At 45.1% G+C, this 8458-nt stretch overlaps 1 pseudogene; it reads left to right on the top strand.

Moving 5' to 3' along the window:
- The first annotated feature begins 4235 nt into the window (after positions 1-4235).
- LOC105991626 lies at positions 4236-4694 on the top strand (annotated as a pseudogene).
- Positions 4695-8458: the final 3764 nt, after the last annotated feature.

Here is an 8458-nt window from a genome sequence, read left to right as displayed (position 1 = left end):
CAGGGGAGAATAATGAGGCCCATTTTTGCAAATAAGCCAAGGCACAGTGGTGCATTTCTGTCATCCCGGCTGTAAAGGGAAGTAAAAATGGGGGAAAATCATAACCCATGCCTACCCTAAGTCAAAATTACAAAACCTTTCTGAAAACTAATGAAAACAAAAAGAGATGGGTCAAAGCTCAAGTAGTAGAACTCTTACCTAGCATGAGTGAGGCCGAGTTCAATCCCCAGAACTTCAAAAAGAAAAAATGGCTATTATTGCCACTTAACTGATGATAGAGATATCATTAAGTGAAAGATACTTGCTACATTACAAAATGGAGGAGACCGAATAAGAGATACAGAGAGAGCAGACTGGCCAAGCAAAAGCATGACTTCCTGTGCAAGGAAATCTTTATGTGGAAAGGTAATGTGATTTCCTTTTTATGTAATTTTATGACATTTTTTTCAATGTGTGTGAAAGACCATTTCATAATACAAAAGAAAAAAAAACAATTTCTGTTTTTGAAAATCTGCCATGGATGAAAGAAACAGAAATATGAGTGATCAGCAAGTTATTGTTTGAGTTTTCAGGGCTAATTCATTTCAGAAACTACTACAAAGATTAACTAAATCTCAATGCCTCATAAATGAGATGGAAAGGTCTCAGAGCAGTTCCAAGCAAAGCACCTGGTAGCAGTAGGACACATCCTGACACCTGCAGCTCTCTTCTATGGATGCTGAAATTGAATTCATGACAGAAAAAAAAAGTCCTAAGAAAGATAAATAATTAGAGAAATTAGTAGTCAAGTTACTTCCAATTAATTTTTATTCAGATTTAGTTGGTTTTGGCCATAAGGCAATACCAAGCCTCCTTCTAAAGAATCTTGGATTGATTCCTAATTAAGTATAATTGGATTTTCTGCCTTGCATATTATCTGCAATCGCACCAGAATCGTTACCCTCATTCAACCCAGGAGCTCTCCAGCTGAGCAGAGTCATGTAGCCCAACACCTATCAAAAAGAGGGCTTAAAAGTGAATTAAAGAGAAGAACAAGACAAAGTAATCCGGGGTGGGTTTGCGTGGAAAAGAGATGCCTAGGGGACTTTTACATTACCACTTCCTAATTCTTAAGAGTAAACTTATTAACCAGTTGGACAGGAAACAGAAGGGAGTAAATGAAGTTAAAATTAGAAGAAACTCGCTTTGGCCAAAGGGTATGCTCCCTTAATAATGTTCCTTGGCTCATTCACCAAACAGTGGTGAAGCCAGCCTCACTAGAGTCAGGAGCTGTCCAAGTGCTGAAGTGGTTGGCTGACGGCCGGTGAAGGCCTGATTCAGTGGGGCTTGAATGTGAGGGTACAGACGTCAGAGTGGCAAAACGCTGGGACATGCATGAAGGAGTCTCCTTGTATAACAGCATCCCTTCCCTTGGACCTCTGAAAACAAAAGCTTCCAGGTCATTCCAGCCTTGGGAAACCATTGAGTCTTAGTTTGGGATACAGTTGTGTTGTCTTCTGCAGTCTGGTTCCGCCACTATTTTAAACCCTTCTTTCTGAACACTTCTCTGCCAGTCCCTGGGATAAGTACTATATAAATACACACACACACACACACACACATACACATATATAGTATTCATAGTGTGGTATATATTCATATCCCACCTGATTCTCACTAGAACCAGGCACCATTATTGTCCCGTTTTACCATTTGGAAAGTGAGGCTCAGGTGGCTTAAGTGACACATGGTGAAAAAGGAACAGAGGTGAGACTTGAATCCGGGTCTGTCTGACTCCAGGGCCTTTTGCCACTTTCTTCTACTATGTGTTTGCTATCCCGACAGCTTACTACAAATGGCCACTGCCTGATTTCCTTATAAATCAAACGAAGTGTTGCCAGAGACCTGATCTACCAAGAGTATTTCTAAAGCAATCATCAGCACTCTGTCCTTTGAGGCAGAAGGTGTTGGCACAGCACTGACAGTGGTGAGAGCTTGGCTGTTCTGAAACTCCACCCTTGTTCAAATGCTGGGGTCCAAAGCCAGCCTCATGACACTTCTGTGATGAAATCGAAATTCATGGTTCCATTAAGCTGCATTACTCAACTTACCTAGGCAGCACCTGGGCAAGTTCACCCATCACGCTCCTGTGTTGGCAGGCAAAGAGGAGATACAATGAATGCTGTCCCCATAGCAATAGCTAATAACTGCTGAACACTCTCTGCATGCACACCAAGCCAGCTCCTTCCCTTGTGTCACCTGATTTTAACTTACCCTGACTGTAAAGTGGTTATTATAATGCCCTCTCTTGAAAAACCAGAGAACTAGAGCCCAGAGAGGTGACAGGTCCAGGGTAACAGAGCTGTGGAATCAGGGTTTGAACTCTCTCTCCCCAGACCATGCTTTACACCATTCAAGATTCTACCCAGGCGAGAAGGAGACAGGCCTCGGTGGCCGTCCATGCAATCTCAGCATGCCATTTGAAGTGTTGTGTTTTCTTTTTGCTCCTAAATAAGATTTACCAAAACAAAACTCTTGATAAAGCTCTATGTGATCAGGATCAAGACACAAAGAGTAGAGTTATTTAAGTGAAGCTTCAGGTAATCTCATAGCAGGACAGTGCCCCAGCCCCGGCCTCCCTCCACCCCTCCCTGCTCCTCCAACTCTGTACCCCTCCTCCCTCCACCCCTCCCTGCTCCTCCTTCCAACTCTTATTTAATTCAGAAGGTCTGCAGGTTATTTGGCTAACACACTATAAGAGCTTGACATGGCCTTCCTAGAGCACTTAAAAGAGATTTTTTTTTCAGGGAAAATGAAAACAGAAGAAAAACACACACAGGTGAAGAGGTGGGTTTCCTGTGTCACACTGATTGAAACAATTAATGCAAGACTGTGTTTGATAGACTTCCTAAATTGTCAAGCAATTATTTCCTACCACAAGGAAAAAAGTGTCAGACAAGAAACCAATTCAACAGCTCCTCCAAAATCTAGAGATTCAACCTGAAAAGCCCACTTGCAAATTGATGCTAATATTTTAAAATGTAATAATTACTAGCATTTTCTTATTGCTTTGCTGTGTACCAGGCCTTGAGCTAAATTATTTGTGTACATAATTCTATTTCATCCCCATAACCCTACAAGGTAGAAATGTTTACTCTCTCAATTTTACAAGTAAAGAAATTGGGGCTCAGAGGATAAAGTAATATAGGACCCCCTCTGTCAGTGACCCAACTGTCTAAATCCACAGTCCTGACCCCTAACCACTACACAGCACCCAGGTCAGCAAAGGTCTTCTGTGAAAAGCCAGATAATTCTGCTGAGAATATAAAGTATCCCTCACAATTCTCCTGTTGTCCTACAAAAGCAGCCACAGATAAGAGTGAACCAATAAAGTTTTATTCATTTAAAAAAAACAGCCAACAGACCAGTTTGGGTCCAAGGCCACAGTTTAGTGACCTTGTTCTTTTCCTTCACAGAGGAGAGAAAACCTGAGTAAGGCTAAGTTAATCTTCACAGTGACAGTCAGAAGGAAAGAAAAAATAAGGAAAAGCACTTGTCTGTGAGTCTAGGAGGTGGCCCACACCTGGACTGAAGGTCTAGAGAGGCAATAGTTGAGTATACTTGGCTGAACAAAACCACCAAGCACTCAACCCATCAAAACAAAGATTATGTATTGGCCCATGGGCTTGAGCTGTCCCAAAGCAGATAAAGTCTGGCGTGTGGCTTGATGTAGATGTCTAATCAATGTCACCCTAGGATGGATGCATTTGCTGAACAAATATTTCCTGAAGTTCCTGTTTCATGTCCAACCCCTCTTGCCCTTGGTGTGTGAAATGGAGTCTGCCTGGAGATAAATTTTATACAGAGAAGTCAGAGAGGAGAGATTTGGTGTAATTAGTGAAACACCGGTATCAAGCCATACCTGAAGCTAGAATACCTAGACTTGTCAGTTTCAAGAGCCAATCATTTCCTTTAATTTTACACACATTTAAAATGAGCAAAAAATCAAGTTGTCCTCACAGCAGCTGTGCACACAGACATGGCCATGTAGGGAGTAACGTTGTTCTTTCATTTACTTATTCAGTGCTAGCTGAGCTCTCCATTGATGCTATTGTAGTTCTTGGGATATTTGGTGTGAACATTTCTGGTTGACAAGGGTTTTGCTGGAATGTAGGAATGGAATAAAAACTTCCAGGCTTTCCTATGTAAGATTTTGAGAATTGAAATAGTACTTCCTGGAAGCATCAGGAAGAGAAATGTCTGATGCAGGTGATATTAAAATAGAAGTCTTCTGTGAGAGGACACCCAGGACATGTGAGAACTTCCTGGCTCTTTGTGCCAGTAATTACTACAATGGCTGTATATTTCATAGACATATCAAGGGTTTCATGGAGATCCAACAGGTACTCAGAGGAGGTAACAGTATCTGGGGCAAGAAGTTTGAGGATGAGTACAGTGAATATCTTAAGCACAATGTTAGAGGGGTTGTATCTATGGCAAATAATGGCCCAAACACCAATGGATCTCAGTTTTTCATCACCTATGGCAAGCAACCACATTTGGACATGAAACATACAGTATTTGGAAAAGTGAGAGATGGTCTGGAGACTCTGGATGAGTTGGAGAAGTTACCAGTAAATGAAAAGACATACCGACCTCTTAATGATGTACACATTAAGGATATAACTACTCATGCCAACCCATTTGCTCAGTAGCTGTAATAGACAGGGTGATGCCTGGCAAACTGTTCCCGGGAATACACCCATTGTGGTTTACCCAGTTTGATGCATGGCAGAGACACATCATCTATAAGCTGTTGCATACCAAAGGGCGCCCAATAACTTCTTTCCTCATTCTTTTGTGTGTGTGTGTGTGTGTGTGTGTGTGTGTGTGTGTGTGTGTGTGTGCTGGTCCTGGAGTTTGACCTCTTGGCCTGGGTGCTGTCCCTTGAGCTTTTGTGCTCAAGGCTAGAACTCTACAACTTGAGCCACAGCTCCACTTCCAGCTTTTTGGTGGTTAACTGGAGATAAGAGACTTTCCTGCCTGGACTAGAACACTTTCAAAGAATTGTACTTAAGGCCCTGACCTTGCTAGGCTAGTTCTTTCTATACAACTTGAGCCATGCCTCTAGCTCTACTTTTTGTTATTTTTGGAGGGGCACTCTCTTAGACTTTTCTACTTGGATTGGCTTTGATCTTGTAGACCTCAGCTTCCTGATATGATTACAGATGTGAGTCACCAGTACCCAGCCTAATTAATGTTTTGATTTTTTTATCTCTAATCTGAGATAGCTTGTGGCTATCCTCATTACCATTTATAACTTCCACTAAACTGAAGTCCCTGTTGGACCAATGACCTCACATTTTGTTTCGTCATGCTAGTCATTTTGATTTGTAAAATTATACCTACTTTTTGGCCAAAAAAAATGAGCAAAAATCACTGAAAAGCAAAATCTGCTTGCATAAACACTTAAACACTTGGACCCAGATATGCCTCTTCAGAGGAATCAAAGCTGATCATTTAGTATAAGAGCAAGATTCTCTTATATCTCCAGACATTTCCTTCAAAGCCCTTATCACAATTACAATCCAAGTCTGTAGTTAATTATAACAGGTTCCTGTCCTGAGAGTCCTCGGGATGCTTCCATACATAGGCACATAGTAGGTGCTCAACAAATTTGCTATTTCGATGGCGTTTTCAAGAGCAATTGTAGGTTAACAACAAAATTATGCAGGATTTTGAGACTATCCATATAGCCCCCGAACCCAACAGGCCCAGCGCTTCTCAACTATCCCACCCTACACTGTGTTACTGCCAATGGGCCTGTAGCCCTGCGTCACAGCCCGGAGTCCATGCTTGGAAAATGCACAGGGCACAGAGCCACCACTATAACATACTAACCCAGTTCCACTGTCCTGTAACGCTGAGCTCACTCACCCCTCCTCTGCTCCAAACATCACTCTGTTAAATGTGTTCTTATTACACAAGAAAGCCATGTTTTTCTCACAGCCTTGCTCAGTGGGGTTCTGTTTCCTCCAGCCTCCAAGCTGTGTCTTACTCGTTCATCTAAGCAGCAAGCAGAGGAGCCAGGGTGCTGGAGAAAAGCCTGAGGAAGATCACGGGGAGACATGGGGGCTCAGGCCTTCTACGCTTTTAAGCCAGCAGCACAGCTGCGTTTTCTCTAATTGCCAAAACGCATGTGGAATGAGGCAACGTCCTCCCACTTCCAACAGCCTCGCTTAGTAAGGTCACGGGAGAGAAGGTTCCAGAACCCTGGAGATGTTCTACGAATACTAATTAGCATGAGTAGAAACATTACCAACGCTTCCCAAAGCATAGGTGTTGACTTGGCGCAAGACCCTGCATGAAAAACAATGCTTTCAGCTGCTAACGACTCTTGTTTGCTGGGTTCATCTCAAGCAAAAGGTACGCAGAGCCTCGTGGTCCAGGCACCACTGTCGGATTGCACAACACAGCTCACCTACCATCACCACCACCTACCTCCACGGGCCGCCTGGCGCCGCTGGGAACGCGCGCTTCCGGCCTCACCCGGGCCTGCCTGCCCGGTGGAGGCTGGCGAGAGTGCTCCCTTCCCTCGGCCTCCTGAATGAGGCCTGAGGCCTGGCTGGGCGAGGCCTGGCTGGGCGAGGCCTGGCCGTTCTCTCAGCCCGTGTCACTTCCTCTCCTCCGGCTCCACCCTGTCCCTAGCCCTCCCCAGTGTGTGTGTGGTGTGTGTGTGGTGTGTGTGTGTGTGGTGGGGGGAGGGGGTGACCTCTGCCCCAATGGCAACGAGACGCTGTTCAAGAGCAAGGTCCCGGGGCCAGCACCCCAAGACTCCCGCGGCAGAGCGCTTGGCAGGACGCCGCCTTCGCTCGCAGACATTGTCCGAGCTTGCTCTATCTGCCAAGCCCAGCAGGGCGGGGCGGTGCCATGAAGGAGAACAAACGAGAAACCCAACAGGCTCTAGGAGCTAGGAATCTACTCGGGAAGCAAATGACTCGAATGGAAGCGGAAGGTGTCAAATTCCCAGCCGCGATCAGTGATAGAGTACAGGGCTCCGTGATGGAGCCGGGCCCAGCGCAGGCTGGAGGAGGCAGGCAGAGGGGACCACCTTGACCTGGGGCTTCCGGGGCGGGGCCAACGGAGAGGACCAGGGCTTCCGGGATGGAGCCAGCAGGGGGGACCGCCCCTCATTGAGGCTTCCTGGGCGTGGCCAGCAGAGAGGACCGCCCTGCCCTGGGCCAGCCAGCAGAAGGGGGCCCCCTGCAGCAGGGCTTCCAGAGTCTGCCTCCTCAACCGGAAGCTCCAGAAACTCATGTCCTTGAGACTCTTTTTTCTTCTTCTTTTTTTTTTTTTTTTTTGGTCATGGGGCTCCTTCACTTTCCTGCCTGGGCTGGTTGAACCATCAGATCTCAGCCTCCTGAGTATCCAGGATTACAGGGGTAAGAAGACACCAGTGCCAGGCCACCCTCAAATACATATGGCCTTCGTCCCACAAGCCCTGTGCCTGAAGACTCTCCTCACAGCCTCTGAGGAGACAGCTTTTTCATGATATTCTGGTTTCAGAGTGGGGGATGAGGTGATGGGGTTTCTCTTGTTACCACCAAACAGAAGGAGCCATTCTGTCATTAAATACCACTTGGCTGCATGTGCACTATATCGTTTTATCACTGATATTTAAGAAATTCGTTTGTCAATTGTTACTGTTTTCATCCATTAAAATATAAAAGGTTTTTGCATTTCTTTTCTTTCATTTTTCTTTGGTTAATTCCCTTCTGCCATTCTTTTTTATTTCTATACCTTTTGTCTTGTATATATAAGTTTATCTAGTTTGGGGAGGGGAAAGCGAAGCACAGAAATGGTGGGACCAAGAGTAAACCAATTCAACAGTGAAAGCCACTTGGACACTATGCTGGCAATAAACTATACAACTTTGGAGGGAGGAAAGTCAGGAGGGGAAACACTGGAAAAGAATGAGAGAAGGGATGACACTGTTCAAAAGGAAATGTGCTCACTAAGTAAATCATGTAACTGTAACCCCTTTGTATATTCCTTTACAAGAAAATTTAAAAATTAAGATAAACAAAAATATGTTTTATTAGGAAAAAAAAGAAACTCATGTCCTTCACCGGAAGCATCCCTCCTCTGCCCCTTTCTTCGTCTTCCTGAGTCGCAGTGCAGGAGCTTGAGCCTCTCTCCACTACGGAAGCCCGTAAGGAGCTCACAGGTGACAGTGGAGTCAGGACGGGTGGGAGAATACGGGCATGGCAAATGGAAGGATAACAGAATGTCCCATTAAAAAGTGAAACGGACAAACGGAAAGGAAGCATACCCTAGGACTGTCCAGTATGGTCAAGGCTTCGGCAAACATGGTTGGACCAATGAATGAACGAGTAGGGCTTTCTGACGGGTCTGGGGGTGAAGGGCAGGCGGGGGAAGGCGAGGCAGTTGGTATCAATCACTGCTCTTGGGCGGGGGG

The sequence above is a fragment of the Dipodomys ordii genome, unplaced genomic scaffold (assembly GCF_000151885.1).
Source record: "Dipodomys ordii isolate 6190 unplaced genomic scaffold, Dord_2.0 Scaffold75, whole genome shotgun sequence".
NCBI lineage: Eukaryota > Metazoa > Chordata > Mammalia > Rodentia > Heteromyidae > Dipodomys > Dipodomys ordii.
Note: the sequence above shows the minus strand (reverse complement) of the source record. Positions and strands in the feature narration are given on the sequence as shown.